Source organism: Echeneis naucrates, unplaced genomic scaffold, assembly GCF_900963305.1.
Source record: "Echeneis naucrates unplaced genomic scaffold, fEcheNa1.1, whole genome shotgun sequence".
Lineage (NCBI taxonomy): Eukaryota > Metazoa > Chordata > Actinopteri > Carangiformes > Echeneidae > Echeneis > Echeneis naucrates.
Window position 1 is genome coordinate 99,844 of NW_021780170.1, and position 18,240 is coordinate 118,083.

At 41.5% G+C, this 18,240-nt stretch overlaps 10 non-coding genes across 10 annotated transcripts; 5 read left to right on the forward strand and 5 right to left on the reverse strand.

Moving 5' to 3' along the window:
• Window positions 1-248: 248 nt before the first annotated feature.
• trnag-gcc (transfer RNA glycine (anticodon GCC)) lies at window positions 249-319 on the forward strand. Its single transcript has one exon. It is a non-coding gene; the product is annotated as a tRNA-Gly (tRNA).
• Window positions 320-6,645: 6,326 nt separating this feature from the next.
• trnad-guc (transfer RNA aspartic acid (anticodon GUC)) lies at window positions 6,646-6,717 on the reverse strand. The gene has a single exon. It is a non-coding gene; the product is annotated as a tRNA-Asp (tRNA).
• Window positions 6,718-7,202: 485 nt separating this feature from the next.
• On the reverse strand, window positions 7,203-7,276 carry trnan-guu (transfer RNA asparagine (anticodon GUU)). Its single transcript has one exon. It is a non-coding gene; the product is annotated as a tRNA-Asn (tRNA).
• An 871-nt stretch (window positions 7,277-8,147) lies between these two features.
• Window positions 8,148-8,218, reverse strand: trnap-agg (transfer RNA proline (anticodon AGG)). Its single transcript has one exon. It is a non-coding gene; the product is annotated as a tRNA-Pro (tRNA).
• A 1,709-nt stretch (window positions 8,219-9,927) lies between these two features.
• Window positions 9,928-9,999, forward strand: trnaw-cca (transfer RNA tryptophan (anticodon CCA)). The gene has a single exon. It is a non-coding gene; the product is annotated as a tRNA-Trp (tRNA).
• Window positions 10,000-10,526: 527 nt separating this feature from the next.
• trnap-ugg (transfer RNA proline (anticodon UGG)) lies at window positions 10,527-10,598 on the reverse strand. The gene has a single exon. It is a non-coding gene; the product is annotated as a tRNA-Pro (tRNA).
• Window positions 10,599-11,125: 527 nt separating this feature from the next.
• On the forward strand, window positions 11,126-11,206 carry trnal-cag (transfer RNA leucine (anticodon CAG)). Its single transcript has one exon. It is a non-coding gene; the product is annotated as a tRNA-Leu (tRNA).
• A 1,423-nt stretch (window positions 11,207-12,629) lies between these two features.
• trnat-ugu (transfer RNA threonine (anticodon UGU)) lies at window positions 12,630-12,703 on the forward strand. The gene has a single exon. It is a non-coding gene; the product is annotated as a tRNA-Thr (tRNA).
• Window positions 12,704-13,577: 874 nt separating this feature from the next.
• On the reverse strand, window positions 13,578-13,651 carry trnai-aau (transfer RNA isoleucine (anticodon AAU)). Its single transcript has one exon. It is a non-coding gene; the product is annotated as a tRNA-Ile (tRNA).
• Window positions 13,652-16,943: 3,292 nt separating this feature from the next.
• trnac-gca (transfer RNA cysteine (anticodon GCA)) lies at window positions 16,944-17,015 on the forward strand. The gene has a single exon. It is a non-coding gene; the product is annotated as a tRNA-Cys (tRNA).
• The last annotated feature ends 1,225 nt before the right edge of the window (window positions 17,016-18,240 follow it).

An 18,240-nucleotide genomic window follows, 5' to 3' on the forward strand; every position in this document is an offset into this window, starting at 1 on the left:
GAGATGTCTGTTCTGCCTTCTACTTCGTTTAATGTTCATTTAAATGCTTTGTTGGATCTGTCTGTCTGTATCATGTCAGAAACTCTGAAACACTGAACTTCTTTAAAACACGCTGGATTTACTGATATGAAAGTGTTATAAAATGCAGGAAGTACTTCTGAACATGCCAGCAAGTATTGAAGGCTGCTGAAGCCTGGAGATTCGTGACGTGGTAACCATAACCATGTAACCATTCAATCGTTAAACAAGCATTGGTGGTTCAGTGGTAGAATTCTCGCCTGCCATGCGGGAGGGCCGGGTTCGATTCCCGGCCAATGCAGAGTAACTCTTTACCAACATCCAGATGTTAAAAACACAGTGCTGCTTGGAAAATACCCTGATAGACTCCAACACACTGTGACTTTGTGAAACAACCAGTGGAGCCCCCTGGTGGTCAGTAGAAGTGCAGCCCCTCTGAGCTGGTGGCAGACCAAGGCTTCAGTCTGCACACATCTTCCACATGTGATGGCACACACACTGTGTATTGTGGCAACATCCGTCCCCTCAGAGAGAATCTGCTCTTTAACCCTCCTGTCGTTTTCACCCCCGCCCCTTACTTTAGTGTTCCTGCTCTGTTTGATACGGTGGCCGGTAAGTGCAAAACTAAATTACAAAGTACCAAACACTTTTACAAAGCGTGAAACTAATTTACATGTTGGGAAACATTTTTACATTTTATTCAACAAAATTACACAAGAAAAACACGTTTACAACGGACAAAACAAATTTACATTTTAGAAAACAAATGTACAAGTTGCGAAACAAATTTCCAAACGACAGAATCTTCCGGAAGGGGAATGTACCAAATGCCGGAAGTGATCCAGAAGAAGATTGACTGTGAACTCAAAAAGTTTGTATCGGTTTGTGTGGCGGGAAAACTTTGCGGAGTGAAAGTTTATGGCAGCATGGAGTTTTGGCCGTTTTGTGGAAACAACTTGAGCCAATTTACGCGGTTGTGTTTTCCGTGCGGACGATCTGTAGAATGTTTAACGTTGATGAACGGACCAGACGGAAGGAGCACGCGCACAGGAGACATCTAATAAACAGCCGGAAAATGCTAAACAAGCTAAGTGTAGCATCGCGCTAACTAGCTGAAGCCGCTGTCAGACATGCAGTGAATTAAAGTGCACCGTTTCATGGAGGACAGAAAGTCAAAGTCAAAAGAACTGGGGCCGAAAGGAAACAGGTCCAGGTACGTGTGTGGATATATCTGTAAAATATGGAAGTCAATATGTGTGTGTGTGAAATGAATGATATCTTTGTTACTTTAGCAGATAAACATGGATTGATGGCGCCACATGGAGCTGATTTAAAAGCTCAGAGAGGGAAAACACTCCCATTATATACAGATCCGGAGGTAGCAGCCTGATCTACTGAAGCATGATGTGAAGTTTACACGGTGCAAACATCATGCGGACTCTTAAAAGGATGATTCCTCTCCAAACGCCATCAGGTTGGAACTTCGTGGACCTGGACAACTGTTTGGCTATCGGACGATGTGGCAGGTACTCAGACAAAAGTCCAATCTTCGAGTGAAGAGAGATGATGTGATGAATGAGAGAGCACGCAGAAGGTTTCTAAGAAGAAGCTGCTACTCAATGGGAGCGAACTGTATGTGGCATGCAGATGGTTCTGATAAACTGGCTCTCTCAGGACGCATGGATGGATTTTTTCACCTAAAGTGCTGTGGCTCCAATGTGGACCGACAATAACAAGAAGCCAACAGTGAGCGAGAATCTCCTCTCATGAGACTGAGGACTGATTGTGGCACGGAGAATGGCATTATGGCTGCCATTCAGTCTCCCCTACGCCTCCATCATGATGACTGCTGCTCTGGGCCGTCCAGCCACATGTATGGCTCATCCACGAATAAGCAGCGTGTTGAATCCTGGTGGGCCATATTTAGAAGGGGAAGGTAAGTGGCCTTCATGAAGTCATTTTATTATGACGAACCTTTCTTGATTTTATCTTATGTTCTATCGCAGATTAACTCCTCTAAACATATATAATAATTGAGGCTGTGACTTGAACGCGTTCATATCAAGCCTTTAATTGATATTTTTTGATGGAGTTCCACTTCTAATAATCTATATTTACTTCTGATTCTATCCATTTCTACAGGTCTCAGTTCTGGATGGAGTTGTTTGCTGGATACTTCAACGGGAGCCATGAGCATCAGTGCCTTCTGAGATGTTGCTATGGTGATGTTGGATGAATGTGTGAGACTGTGGAACAGTCACAGGATTCACACTTCTAGAACAGCGTCATGTCTAATGAACTGTACTGCTGACCAAACAGGTAATATTGGTGATGGATTGATATTTCCATGTTTGTTTTATTATTTTATTGCTGAAATGTAAATAAATAATATAAATGCTATTTATGTATCTAACACAGATTTGGCTCCACAGACTGGATTTGAGATTGAACCAGCTGATTTGGATGCTGTTCCAGAGGCGAGCCTGTCAATAGCTCCATGTGGGGACTCAAACATGCAGGAGGACTTTGACTTTGTTATGGAGCACAAACAACTACAGAAGCCAGAGAACTGGGAGTCTGCAACAGAACTGTACATGAAGCTGAAAGAAACTGCTCAGCTGTGAGTCAGTGAGAAAGGGAATTTTCCCTTTACACATTATCAAGTGCTTACTCATTGGGGTTTCTGTCCTATTTCTATTTTTTATTTATTTTTTAAATTAATTAATTTTTTAATATACATGTCAAGAGCCAGGAGATGACTGTGCTGTGATTTGGTATTAGACAAGTAACACAGAACTGAATCAAATATTGCCATGACTGAAAAACATGCAATTTTTCTGTTTTAAAATAGTTTGGAAAAAACTCATAACCAATCTATCACAGATGCAATCAGAAGGAAATATTTGCAATTTTTTTATTGTTTGTAAACATAACATTTGCATGCCTATTGTTTCATTTCTTCAGATGAACAGGTACCAGAATCATTTGGAAACATCACAAGGAAAAGTGAATGACAAGCTAAGAAATCTGATCTGGAGTGGTGGAACACTGCAGTCTGTCTGAACACCAAGTGTCACAGCTTCATTTTGCTGAATTTGAAATCAGTTGATAAAAATTATAGCAAAGTAATGAGTCCTATATTTGTAAGTATGGAATACAAAACTTCTTGAAATTTGTTTTGTCTAAAACTTAACAGTGAAAATCTTAACTGTGTGGAGAGAAAAAAAAAAAAAAAAACCTTTCGTTTGTCTGGTCTCAAGGGGTGATCTAGTTACCAATTACAAGTTACAGTTACAAGTCCATAACACAGTGTGTGAATCTAGGAGTGCTAATTTCAATGTGTTTGAACATGTATTGGGAACTGGGAATGGAGAGTCATCCAGGAACTCTATTCTTGGCGATGGTTCCAATCCGGATGGGGGAGGTGAAGTCAGCCCAGCTGCAAACATCAAAACATCCTCCAGAGACACAGCAGCCTGACCTTCTGCAAAGAAAAACCTTCAGTTACATCTTGGCAATGTATTTTCTCAACAAATCATAAAAAATAAAAATGTTATTTACAAACCTTCACAATCAGAGACACAGTCCGCCCAGTAGCCCAAAGTTTGACTTTCTTTAAGTCTCCTGTTACTTCCTGATGGACTGAGGTCAGGTTTGAAGAGTCTCAAGTTCCAGACCAGTGAGTGGCTTTTCAGAGTGGCACAGGACAGGGGCCAGCAAAGTAGGCTGTTGCTGCAGTGCAGTCAGAAACTGAAGAGCTGAAAGACCATCTTTGAATCTAAAAAGTCACCACAAACATTGTTTCACATTTAAATGACCTAAAGAAACTTCAATGTTTTCTAAAATGACTATCCACCCAAACATATAGAAATGAGTAAAAATGGTTGTGTGTTGAACATTACTGATTTAAAGAAGAACTCTGTCTTGCTTTGCACTTGGCAAGGTAAATGTTTTTGAAAAATAGTTCAAGCAACAAAGCGTATGTCATGTGATATATAAGTTAATGATCATTAACCATTAGTGTTGTTTACATCTAACCCTGTTCATACCATTGCATTGTACACCAAGAACTGATGTCCTTCTGGTCCATCAGAAATGGGCCGGTCTTTCAGATGTTTCATCAGTAGAGTTAAAAACTTGTCTCGGCCCACCTGTGTCAATTCCTTCTTCCAAACCAGCATCATCTGTGAATTTTACCAACATGTCACAGGTTTCAGAATATGTTGAACATCTTACAAATGCAAATATCTTTCCCATGTAATCAATAAATTAATATTAAAATTAAGTGAATCACTGTTGTTTTTTTACTTACCCGTAGCAAGTACTCCTGACTGGATTTGTTTCAGGTGGATCCAGATCCTCAGTGTCAGATATTACTGTCTGAAAAACAAATGAAAATGTCTGAAACAACACACTGAAAGCAAAGAACATCAGGCTGCCATAATCTGCCTTAATACCTGTCCAGGCTGAGCTGTGGATGAATCTCTGAAACATGATAAACTGATGAACTTTATGATACAGAGTATAACAGAGCTTTGAGTAACATTTAGAGGAGAGAGGAACCATAAGATTTATAAATAAGAGTTATTTTGTTATAAATGATATTACATGTATGGTATTTTCTCCCACATGTTCATCACAATCACATCAACAACTTAAAGACAAATTACTGCTTTTGTAAAAACTAATACCTACCCTTTATCTTCAGGTTTGCGTTTGGGAGAACTGTGTTGTTTTGTTACAAAAACCTGAGAAGAAAAGCACACAATTGTCAGCAACTTTAAACAGCTTCCATTATTGTTCCCTCACCACATACAGTATATATCAGTGGTGAAAGGTTATCAGGGTGTCTGATTGGAATAGTAAATGCCAAATAATCAAGACTTGGTTCTTAGACTTAACACTTTAAACCAAATGCATATCCTGTCAATAAATAAAAAAAAAAAAAAACGGAATTAAAGTACAAAATGTAAAAATGAGCGTACCACAGTTTCAGCTGCATTGAATTCAGCTGTGCTCCTCGATGTGATGACAATTTCAGAATCAGAGTCTGATGTATCAACCTCTGTAGTAAAAACAAACAACACATTATTAATTATGCTACATCAGAGTAAATAAATATGTAAAAATATTGAATGAAGAGATCCACAAACCTCCTCTAAAGTGTGTTTCTAGGCAAATGAAAAAAGTGCCTTTCCTATTTCCTTTTTATATTCTGCCAGTTTGAATGGGCATTCTGACCCAGGCACATGGAGCACCTCTGAACAGTCTGGATACAAAAGAAGGTCTGCTCCTTCATCCATCTTCTTGTTAAATGTTCTCATTTCTTGGACAGCTTGCTTCAGTAGATCAGGTGCTGCTACCTCCGGATCTGTATATAATGGGAGTGTTTTCCCTCTCTGAGCTTTTAAATCAGCTCCATGTGGCGCCATCAATCCATGTTTATCTGCTAAAATAAAAAAAGATATCATTCATTTCACACACACACATATTTACTTCCATATTTTACAGATATATCCACACACGTACCTGGACCTGTTTCCTTTCGGCCCACAGTTCTTTTGACTTTGACTTTCTGTCCTCCATGAATTGTTTATATGATGTTCATGGTTGTTCTGCTGGAATGAACGGAGTTCCGTATCAAAACAGAAAGTTAGCAGCAGCTAAAACAATCAGCAACAATTGTGCATTTAGCATAACTCTCAGCCTAAAATAAAATAAATAAAAACTAGCAACGCATACTAACTAAACGCGTCGCTATTCCGTGAAGACAACGATTGGCTGCTAAATGAAACGGTGCACTTTAATTCACTGCATGTCTGACAGCGGCTTCAGCTAGTTAGCGCGATGCTACACTTAGCTTGTTTAGCATTTTCCGGCTGTTTATTAGATGTCTCCTGTGCGCGTGCTCCTTCCGTCTGGTCCGTTCATCAACGTTAAACATTCTACAGATCGTCCGCACGGAAAACACAACCGCGTAAATTGGCTCAAGTTGTTTCCACAAAACGGCCAAAACATCATTTACTCCATGCTGCCATAAACTTTCACTCCGCAAAGTTTTTCCGCCACACAAACCGATACAAACTTTTTGAGCTCACAGTCAATCTTCTTCTGGATCACTTCCGGTATTTGGTACATTCCCCTTCCGGAAGATTCTGTCGTTTGGAAATTTGTTTCGCAATTTGTGAATTTGATTTCTAAAATGTAAATTGTTTCGGGATTTGTACAAGTGTTCTGCCACTTGTAAATTAGTCTTTATATATATATAAATTAATGTTGTGTGTGGTAAAAGTTTTTTTCTGATGTAATTTTATTTAATAAAATGTAAAAATGTTTCTCAAACTTGTAAACTTGTTCCCCCTTTGTAATTTTGTTTTGCACTTACCGGCCACCGTAGTTTAGAGTTGGGGTGCACGCACTTAACTACTCCGAGTTGATCTAACTAACTCAGATCTGCTGTTCTGTCTTTACATGAGACAGGCAGGAAGTTGGACTTTCTAAAGCAAAGAGAATCCGGTTGATTTTCAAAATAAAACTGCTGTCTGCTAGCGAGACGCCGCTGAGCAGAGAGAGTTAACTTCTGTCACTGAGCTATTAAAGAAAATTATAGAAAAAAATGCACGTGTTCTCCCCGTCGGGGAATCGAACCCCGGTCTTCCGCGTGACAGGCGGAGATACTGTCCACTATACTAACGAGGAGCTGGACGGAGAAACATCACGTGGTGTAACTTCACTTCCTCCGTGGAAAAACAAAGAGAGAATAAAGTTATTTCCTCCCAGTTTCTATCCAGAAATCATCAGCACAGCTTCTGTCAGGAACATCTGTTTGTTGCTGACAACATCTGGATTACAGATGACACATCAGACTGATATTATCTGTGTCATGGTGTTCAGAGATTTCAGCAGCTCACATCCAACACAGAGACTCTGAGCAGGCCCACCTGGTCTTAGACCCAGACCCAGACCCAGACCTAAATCCAAACCCAGGAGACAGAGGTTGAGTGAGTCAGTGAGGAAGAAGCTGCTCGTTCTCCTTCAACAGTTTGATCTGAGGAAAAGTCACTTCCTCTTTTCAGGAATCAACTTCTACCATCTGTCCACTAGATGGAGATAACTGAGCATCAACTTAAAAACCCTCCGTTCTTCCATGTGTGAACTATAATACCAGTGAATTAAACAAAGATCATCCCTGGGTGGGCTCGAACCACCATCCTTTCGGTTAACAGCCGAACGCGCTGACCGATTGCGCCACAGAGACATGATGACCAGTTCCTGTTACAGCCTGCTGTTCCAGCTATAATTATCCTAAATGTTGCTCCTTTTGTGTCTCACAGAGATCCTGCCTGTTTGGGAGAGCGTTACATTAAAGATTTAAAGGTCCCTGTTTCAATCCTGGGTTTCAGCAGCTGTTGTGCGTCCTTTTGTTCGCTCCCCCAAATGAGCTATTTCAGCACAGAACACAGTAGAAATGACTTCTCATTATTGCTTCCATGACCTGGAAGTGGAACTAAAGGTGTGTCCCTATCACGGTCTTGATAATGATAACTGAGCACCAGTGAGTGCTCTCTCCTTAGAGTCCGAACAACAGCACTCAGCTGTGTTATATTTTAAGGCTGTGCAGATAACAGAGATTCTCAAACATGCTGCATCTCTCCCCAAATGGGAAGCTTGGTCCATTAAAAAAAACAAACTGTTGCTGGCAGGATTTGAACCTGCACGGGGAGTTCCAGGCAGCACTCTATGGTGGAGTTCATGAGAAAAAGTGGGAGGAGTCTTTGATCTCTGTGATGTCATTAGAACCTTTGTGACATCACAGAATCAGCATCTCCTTTGATGGTTACTGATGGAACAGGAAAAGGTCAGATCCCGATATAATCTTGTGAATCTCATTATTTACACACAGCACATTCAGGACATTAATGTGACAGTTTATTATATGCTAAAGAAACCTTGTTCAGACTCATGATGGTCAGCCACGTATGTTGGGGGTATTTTCAGATCCAAAATACATCCCTGTACATCAGGGATAGAACATCATGTTATGTCAGCACCACAAAGATGTACAGAGGATCTGAAAATACAGCTCCGTAGTGTAACAGTTAGCCCTTATTGACTGAAAGGCAACAGACGGGCTCGTCGGGATTTGAACCCAGGACCTCTCGCACCCTAAGCGAGAATCATACCCCTAGACCAACGAGCCATGCTGGCTGTGAAGTTCATGACAAAAAAGTGGGAGGATTCTTTCATCCCTTTGATGTCATTAGAACTGTTGTGACATCACAGAATCAGCATCTCCTTTGATGGGGTTGGGGGTATTTTAATCACTTTACATCACTACATCAGAGTGGTGCTGCTACGGAGTGTTGCATCAGTGGCCACCATCACTTCAAGTAACCCAAATGGGAAAGATCCTTATTGACAGCATTGTTGCGCTTTGCTACATCTGAACTAAAGATACAAATAAAATAATCTAAATTGGCTTTTCTGATTTGGCTGATCTGAATAGGTTTAACGTCTTGCTTGGGAATCAACCTTCAAAACTGCCCCCATGTTCTGTCAGGGTAGATGTTGCACACTGCATCAAGATGATCTGCCAGTGAGACGGCCTGAAAAATAAAACACATGGTGTTAAAGATTTCTTTGTGAGGTCAATAGCACAGCTTCTTAAGTCACAATCTGTGGAACATGCAAAACAACTTCTACGTACCATCGCGACTGACTCTGACTCTTCTGAATCACCAGCATCAGTGGAAGTTCTGCTGCTGTTGAAGCAGAGTTCAAAACATGAAAAATTGGCTTTTCAGCCATGAAAACCTCCCCATTCGTGCCAACCAATCTTTCCTTCATTGAGGGAAACATGAGGATTCGTTCTGCAAAACAAAAACGTTAAATGGATGATGTAGCTGATGCAACAACTGTCATAGGACCTGACCCTGACTCCACTACTTCCCAGAATGCTCACCCTGGTGAGGAGGCTGATGAAGCTCCAAACAGTCCTCCAATGGATGACAATGCTGTTGAAAACTGAAGAGGCTTTGTAGTTCCAGCCAAAAGAAAGGAAGATGAGTTCTTATCTCTCTGCTTGTCAAGGGGCATCTGTTAAAAACGGAAACCATCAACAGCCTGTTAAACTTTGCAAATCGAAAGTCTCTGTGCTCAACACTCGTGCGTTTGATGCTGTTGTTCTTTTTGTGACAGCTTTCTTTTGAAAAGGTTGTTAGCAGCAACAAATGTGACAACCAATTCCTCAAGCTGGTGAAAACAATAACAACACAGGGTGTGACCAAACAGGTGTATTCACAGAGGGCAGAACTGCTGAAGGAAACCTGTCCACCTGACCGCTGCTGCTCTCCAAATTGATGCACAATGCCAGGCTGCCATCCACAGTTCATCACTTTCATTTTCTCAACATGTCTCTGTGGTGCAATGTATAATGTGTTTGGCTGTTATCTGAAAGGATGGTGGTTCAAGCCCACCCAGGGATGTTCTTTGTTTAAACTCCTTTGTGGACAGGATCTCTGCCTGTCTTGTGGAAGACTGGGACTTCATTGCCCCACAGAGACTTAATGACCAGCAGCTGTAGTTACACTATTTAAACCTCAGCTAGTTTCATGTTGGTTCAAACTGATGTTAGAATATTTGACTCTAGCAGTCATTGTTGGTCGATGTATGCTGGATAGAGAGAAAGTAGATTAAACACAGCACGTCTCTCAGTGGGCTCCAAAAGACCACTGAGCCATCCTGACATGTGTGTCCAGCTGCCAGTCTCTGATGAGGAACTGCAAAAAATCCTCCAAAAAATTGACAAAAAACACAGACTGTTATGTGTATTTCCTTCTTCAAATCTTTATTTTGGTCATTTAATATGTTTTGCTGCGTTTCAACTCCTACAGTTGTGCGCTTCTGAGAGACTCTGTGGCGCAATGGTAGCGCGTCTGACTCCAGATCAGAAGGTTGCGTGTTCAACTCACGTCAGGGTCAGCTCATCTGTTTGCACTTTTGGTAAACGTTCACATCCTCTGTGGTGCAGCGGGACGTGTTTTTCTGATGTTTTTCCGTTTCACTGCAATAATGCCACATGTCTCACATTGTCTAACTTCTCAAAGTTGTGACTTTGGATGAAAGATACACTGTTACATGGATCAAAGGCAGCAGCTCTTCAGACTCACACATCATTCAAACCTTCAAGGAAGTGACACACTACGTTGTCTTTGGAGCTTCATTAACATTGTGCACTCTATTGTGGAGGTCATGAGAAAAAAATGGGAGGAGTCTTTGATCTCTGTGATGTCATTAGAACCTTTGTGACATCACAGAATCAGCATCTCCTTTGATGTAACAGGAAAAGGTCAGACCCTGATATAATCTTGTGAACCCAAAATCTTGCCTTTTTTCTTTGTGTATTTGGGTCAGACTTTCTTCCTTAATTGTAGATACCTAACATTCTGCCTAATACTATACTTACGATAGTTGAATAGGGGTGCAGGTTATTGGACACATTATGTGAAGGGCTCGTCCGCGATTTGAACGCCGGACCTCTCGCACCCAAAGTGAGAATCATACCCCTAGACCAACGAGCCCTTGACACGCATGTGAGAGGTAGCTGGATCGATGCCCACATTCGTCACAAATCCATGACTGTGGTGTTATTAGCACAACGCTCTAACTTGATGAAGATTTGATACAACCATTTTGTGGACTGAACAACACGGTAAAGCAAAGCACAAAACTGTCCTGAGGATTTATTCCACATCAGTAACTCAAAGTGATGGTGGCCATTGGTGCAACTTAAAGTCTTTTGGAGAATGTGGGCATCGATCCCTCTACCTCTGACATGCTAAGCGAGCGCTCTACGATTTGAGCTAATTCCCCTGTATTGGCATACTAGCATGCAAGCTAAGCTTTGGGAAAAGGCCCTTTAACAACCTCTGAGTTCACCATCAACAGGTTTCAAAGATATTTAGAAATCATTCATGGCCTTAAAGGCAGATATTTAGGATAATTCTAGCTGGAATAGCAGGCTGCAACAGGAAAAGTTCTGCATGTCTCTGTCTCGAGATGGACTAATTTTTCAGCAAATTTTTCGGCTATTGTTGCAGCTTCTGTTGTCAGAATGGCCGAGCGGTCTAAGGCGCTGCGTTCAGGTCGCAGTCTCCCCTGGAGGTGGGTTCAAATCCCACTTCTGACAGAGACCACTTTTCTTTCACCTCAACTGCAGCAAGGTGTGTTTGGGGACAAATTTCTTTTGGTCTACTTTTGACCGCCCAAACTTTTAAAAGACCAAAATTCCTTTGACATGTCGAAATATTGCCATTTGTCCTTGGAAAATTGAAACAACCTGGTTTTGTCCACTCCACACGTATGAGGAAATGCAAATTTTGAGCCTCTGTGCGATCTAATCAGGCAGTCTTTGAGTATTGTGGACTCACTTTGATGGGCAAATTTTTAAGCAAATTTCAGGCAGGGTTGATCACACAACCATTATAATTTTAAGACTAAGCCACACAGAAAATATATATACATAACAACTAATTATGCTTGGATGAATGAAATAGTATTTTTTTATTTAACAATTAGTGAAAACACCAAGAACAAGTGTGCATGTAGAGTCATCCTCTTGATGATGAAAAAATCTGATTTTATTCCCATTTATATTTATAACTGTAAACTACGATCTCTTAAAGTTAAATGTAAAATCAATTGAAGAGTACATCCAAACTTACACGTTGACTTGAGTAGTAAATGCTTCTCATGCTGTTTCTCCTTTGCTGCTGCAGCGGTGTTATATTACGGGGAAACATGTTCTCATCCTCTCCATGGGCCTGCTTTCAGACCTCCAACTCCCTGGGTTGAAATAACTGGATCTCCATTGATGATGGCTTTTTATAGAGGTTATGATGCTGAGCTGCTTAAAGTGTCTGTCTTGTAAACAGGACATCCTGCATTCAAACCCCAGCAGTGCTTCACTCTCAGTGGAGTTCCTGCTCATCACTTCCTGTATTACAGCTTTTGCTTGCAGTTTCTGCCAAATAAGACACAAAACTTATTGTGATGTGAGTCTGAAGAGCTGCTGCCTTTGATACGTCACCTGATGATGTCACAATACTCACAGAATGAAACTCCTCCTTTGAAGCTGCTTCAAAGAATTTCCAAAATCACATGTGATTCAGATGTAAACACAAAGTCTGCTACACTTCAGAACAGCTGTGAAGCTTATTGATCATTCATTTGTTGATTATTAATGTTCAGCTCAGAAGCAAACAGTGTATCTGAAGCACAGGAAAGAGTTCTGCTCTCCAACACTCTGATCCCTCAATTACCGCTCCACTGGAGCCTGTGACGTGTCCCTCCTGACAATGTGCTTCATTATCACCGCTGGAGATGCCGGGGATCTCATTGGTTCGGTTCACAGCTGAGTGTGAAGCAGCAGTGGAGCAGTGGAAGAGTGCTGGGCCCAAAACCCAGAGGTGGATGATGGAAACAACAATGGTGTCAATAAGTGTCTTTCCCATTTTCCCATTAAACATTAAAACAAGCTACTTTACCATCAACCTCAACTGCATTTTACACATTGCACTTCCATCACCAGATCCTCTTATGTACATCAGTGTGGTGCTGTGGCTTAGCTGGTCAAAGCTCCTGTCTTGTAAACAGGAGCTCCTGGGTTCAAATCCCAGCAGTACCTTGATCTTTTAGATAAAAGAAGGCTTTTCCTTTTCCTGCCTGGACAATCAGATGTGAGGTGCCATATTTCATGAGAGAGGGAGAGAGAGAGCTGACACTGTCCTATCAAAGAGGATCCAGGGTTCAAGTCCCTGTTCAGGCGATGCAGCTTCTTCCCCCAATGGCTGTTTTTTGTCATCACATGTACATTTGTGTTCAGTCAGTAATTTGGTAGGATGACTACACAGGATAAATCACTCCAAGCTGAGTGGATATTTGAGAGATCAGAGTGTTGCACATGATAAGCACTTCCTGTGCAAAAGGCCACTCAAGGCAGAGCAGTCTAGACCTGCTCTATATGTACTTGACGTAACTTCATAATGATGTTTTGACGTGAGTTTAAAAAAAGAGGCCAAAGCATTCGGAGTTTGCTTTTAAGTGGACTTCAATGGCTGCTGTTTTGCCATCACATGTACACTTGTGTTCACTTTGGTAATTTGGTAGGATGACTACACAGGATAAATTGCGCCAAGCTGAGTGGATAGTTGAGAGATCAGGGTGTTGCGCAAGATAAGTACTTCCTGTGCTTCATTATCAACGCTGAAGATGGCGGGGATTGAACGCAGGGCCTCATACATGCAAAGCATGCACTCTACCACTGAGCTACATCCCCTGCATGGTGCACAATGCCAGCTGGAAACTAATCACTAAACTGTTACAAAGGAAATGATCAATCTGCAGTCTTGCTCTGATCATTGTAACTTTGTGTTATTGTTGTATCTGATAAGTTAAGCTGCACTTCTAATGACCACCAGGGGGCAGTTCCACTGGTTGGAAAAAGACTTCAGGCTGCATTGAAGTCTACAAAACAACATCAAGGTCTGAGAGACTGCATGTGGCCAGTATGGGGATTGAACCCATGACCTTGGCGTTATTAGCACCACACTCTAACCAGCTGAGCTAACCGGCCTGTGTGAAAGTGTTTTTTTTGGCTTATTTTTACAAATCTTTAACCAGCTGACAGCATTGGCTGTGAAATTATTCAGCCTGTTACCGGCTCAAGTCCACAGCACTGTCCTCAGCTGTTTTTGTTGGATATATCTGGTTTGGTTTAATCTCTTGGTTTAATCTTGGTTTAATCTCGTTAAACAGAAGCAGGACAGTTGCTGTGTATGGAGCTTTGACTGTTCCATACTTTGACTGTTTCCTTTAGCTTTCAGCTGATCATTAGCTGTGGATGGACCTGGTATCTGCTATCTGGATCTTTGCTTGGTTTCACCTCCTCAACTCAATGTGCTCTAACTGCTTATAAATGTCTCACTGGATCAAAAGCACTGGAGCACAAACTCCAATCTGCCTTTCACCTTCCTAGAAAAAGGAATAGACAACGAGTAGGACGATTCCTGTCAGATCCTGCTTGGCTCTGCAGACTGTAGCAAGATCTGACAACACTTGCGAACCAAACCAGCATTTTTTTTTTTTATAATACAAATCCTTAATGAAAAATTGATTCCACTGGGGTGGTACAGCAGCCCTCTGTGTCCTACTGAGAAAAAGATTGGTCAGATTATTGGTCAGATTATGTGACTGAAACGCTGCCTACGAGGCCTGGAACCCAGAGAAAGTAAAAAAGTGAGCTGGAGGAGTGCTGTCAGAGTTTCAGTAAAACATACATCATACAGCCCTGACCACTGTTGTATCCAGGCAGAGCTGACTGACTGTCAATGGGACATTAACATGGCCCAGTGACCACGTGGCCTAATGGACAAGGCGTCTGACTTCTGATCAGAAGACTGAGGGTTGGAGTCCCTTCGTGGTTGGGGAGCTGTGTATTACAGATGAATGGACTGAACTGTGTCCATTCATCCTCATGAATCTAAGAGGATCATTTTGTTCTTCAAACTTTTACTAAGACCACAGAAACTTCCTGCTGAAGGGGGACAACACATACAAACATAAATGTTACTGTGTGTTATTTTCCCATTTGTTTTTACTTCTTCTACGATACAGATACAGACGGTTTCAGAGAACAACTGCAGAGATGACCCTTCTGCTTTGTTGAGGTGATGAGGAGGAACTCCACTGAGAGCGAAGCAGCTGCTCCTTTCTGATGCTCCACTGACTGAGCTACAGATGATTCAGTAACAGCTGAGTTATCTTTAGTCCAACAACTGCTGTCCATTCCTACCACAGGGAGCCACAGGCTTTAGTGTTTTCAGTCCTAACCCCTTGATTGTGAAAAAGTCAAATTCACATTTTATACAGATTTTTCATCCACTTTGGAAGAGTTTGGTTAACAAATTTTACAAAACACTGTCAGGAGTCCAGACCAGAATGCACTTTAGCACCTTTAAGGCATTGCAGCTAATGGCTCGTTGGTCCTGGGGGTATGATTCTCGCTTCGGGTGTGAGAGGTCCCGGGTTCAAAGACAAGCCCTGAGTGTTATGTCGCCAATATCAGTGCCTGACCATCATGACTCTTCCCAAAGTTTGTCTCCTATGAAAAGCGGTCAATCACCACATTTGCATCTGCTCAACACAGCAACAACCACTTTGTCTTGTCCAGAAACTGCAAGCAAAAGCTGTAATACAGGAAGTGATGAGCAGGAACTCCACCGAGAGTGAAGCACTGCTGGGGTTTGGATGCAGGATGTCCTGTTTATAAGACAGACACTTTAAGCAGCTCAGCATCATAACCTCTATAAAAAGCCATCATCAATGGAGATCCAGTTATTTCAACCCAGCGGAGTTGGAGGTCTGAAAGCAGGCCCATGGAGAGGATGAGAACATGTTTCCCCGTAAATATAACACCGCAACAATAGCCGAAAAATTTGCTGAAAAATTAGCCCATCACGAGACAGAGACATGCAGATCTTTTCCTGTTGTAGCCTGCTATTCCAGCTAGAATTATCCTAAATATCTGCCTTTAAGGCTGTGAATGATTTCACCGGTGAATGATGTTAAAGGGCCTTTTCCCAAAGCTTAGCTTGCATGCTCGTATGCTAATACAGGGGAATTAGCTCAAATGGTAGAGCGCTCGCTTAGCATGTGAGAGGTAGGGGATCGATGCCCACTTCTCCACAAGACTTTTAGTTGCACCAATGGCCACCATCACTTTGAGTTACCGATGTGGGACAGATCCTCAGGACAGTTTTGTGCTTTGCTTTACCGTGTTGTTTCTCTGCAAGCCTTTGATGGAAGTTCAGTCCACAAAATGGTTGTATCAAATCTTCATCAAGTTAGAGCGTGGTGCTAATAACAACATACATGGATTTGTGACGAATGTGGGCATCGATCCAGAATGTTAGGTATCTACAATAAAGGAAGGAAAGTCTGACACAAATACACAAAGAAAAAAGGCAAGCTTGTGGGTTCACAAGATTATATCAAGGTCTGACCTTTTCCTGTTCCATCAAAGGAGATGCTGATTCTGTGATGTCACAAAGATTCTAATGACATCACAGAGATCAAAGACTCCTCCCATTTTTTTCTCATGACCTCCACAATAGAGTGCACTCTGTTAATGAAGCTCCAAAGACAAACGTAGTGTGTCACTTCCTTGAAGGTTTGAATGATGTGTGAGTCTGAAGAGCTGCTGCCTTTGATCCATGTAACAGTGTATCTTTCATCCAAAGTCACAACTTTGAGAAGTTAGACAATGTGAGACATGTGGCATTATTGCAGTGAAACGGGTGAAGTTATGTGGTTATGCGGTCCAAGGTGCTGGATTTAGGTTCCAGTCTCTTCAGAGGCGTGGGTTTGACTCCCACCACTGCCAGTTGTCCAAGCTGTGTGGTACAATCATGAAGAGTTTAGTTAAATCTAAAACTGTTGTGAATGACAGATTTAGAGTCCAGAGTGCTCATGATGACACCATGGAACCACCTGTAGCTGTGTGAAGTTTGATGTCTGTGTTACTTGAAGTATCCTGACAAGACACTTGTCACAGTGAAGACACCAGCTGAAGCTGTAACATAATCTTCGATCAGTGTCAACAGTGTGGCCTTTGTGTCCTTTTAATTAAATTTAGCGACTGTTCCTGGAGTTAATGGAGACTTTTGTGGAGGAACTGACAGGAAAGCGCACATCACTCTGCAGCTATCAACAGCAGATGCTGCAGTGAGCCCCGTCCCAAAGCCCTCACTGTTCAGTCTATTTATGAAACATTTCAGAAGTCTCAGTCTGACCCCTGTGGTTCATACTTTACAGTATGTTTTCAGTCAGACCTGCTGATCTGCAGTGATGGGCTGTGTGTGTTTATGGGGGGTGTAGCTCAGTGGTAGAGCATTTGACTGCAGATCAAGAGGTCCCCAGTTCAAGTCTGGGTGCCCCTGCCACCACCATGAGACTACATGCTTTCATACGCAAGCACAAAGAAAAAGAAAAATCTTTAAAAGAAAAGAAAAATCTTGCCTTTGTCTTTTTCTGTTTGTTCCCAACAATGCCCATTAGTTTAAAATATAGAAAACCTAAAGTAGGATTTGATTCCATAACAGCAGGACAAAGTGTGTCATTAATCTTCTGGATTCTACAGACTGAGTTCATGTTCTGATAGATTATTTTACAGCTGTAGTAACAATAAATCTCCAGCAGGTGGAAGTATTGCTGCTCAGATGTCATGTACACTGTGGGAGTCACAATACTCACAGAGGACTTTATTGTGCTGCAGTGAGATGTATATGTATGTATCTGCTGGTTCTGCCCTGTTTTATGAAAGTGTCCCAAACTGCACATACACTGAATTACACAATGATGCTCTAACGGAGATGATCAGAATCAGAAAGACGTTATTAAAAATTCTGCTGTTTGGTATCTTCTCTTCTGAAAGTTCAGGAACTGGACGGATCTGTAGAACTTCATTGCTCTCCGACAGAGAAGCTGGATGCTGCTGTTGTGCCCTTAAACAGGAAAATTGAGTTGACAGGGACGAAGAAAACACACAGCTCTCACCTTCACTCGTCTGCACAATCAATGCACAATCAACCTAGACATAAACACAAATGACCAATTCGTATTATTTACTCTGGCTGATATTCTTCACAATTTTAACATCAACGTTAGCAACATATAAATAACACCATAAGAAATAAAAATGGATGAAATCATGGATTCTGAAAAATTTTATTGTTTTGAATATATCTACCATATGTTTTATTTATATTATATTATTTCTCCTTTTTCTTTCTTAATGCTCATGCTATTTCATGACATGTTTAACAAACCATTTTTATAACTTAGAATGTAAATATAAATTGTGAAAACGTCAGTTATTTACAACCATTGATGTTAAATTTCAGACAATGTCTCAGGCGGTCTTTGAACATCGATCTACAAATATTTACAAACCAATCAGATTTCACAATGAGGTGCTGCACAATTATTATTTTTATCTAAAAACTCACTGTCGATATCTCTGTCCATCGTTTTACTGCTGTCACTCCAACATCTTTCTCCTCTCCTTAGCAACCAACTGTTGCGTCCTGCCTAATAATTTTTGATTGGCTGACGTGGTGCATTTTTCCACCAATAGGAAAGGGGGCGCCATGTTTCTTTCTGCTT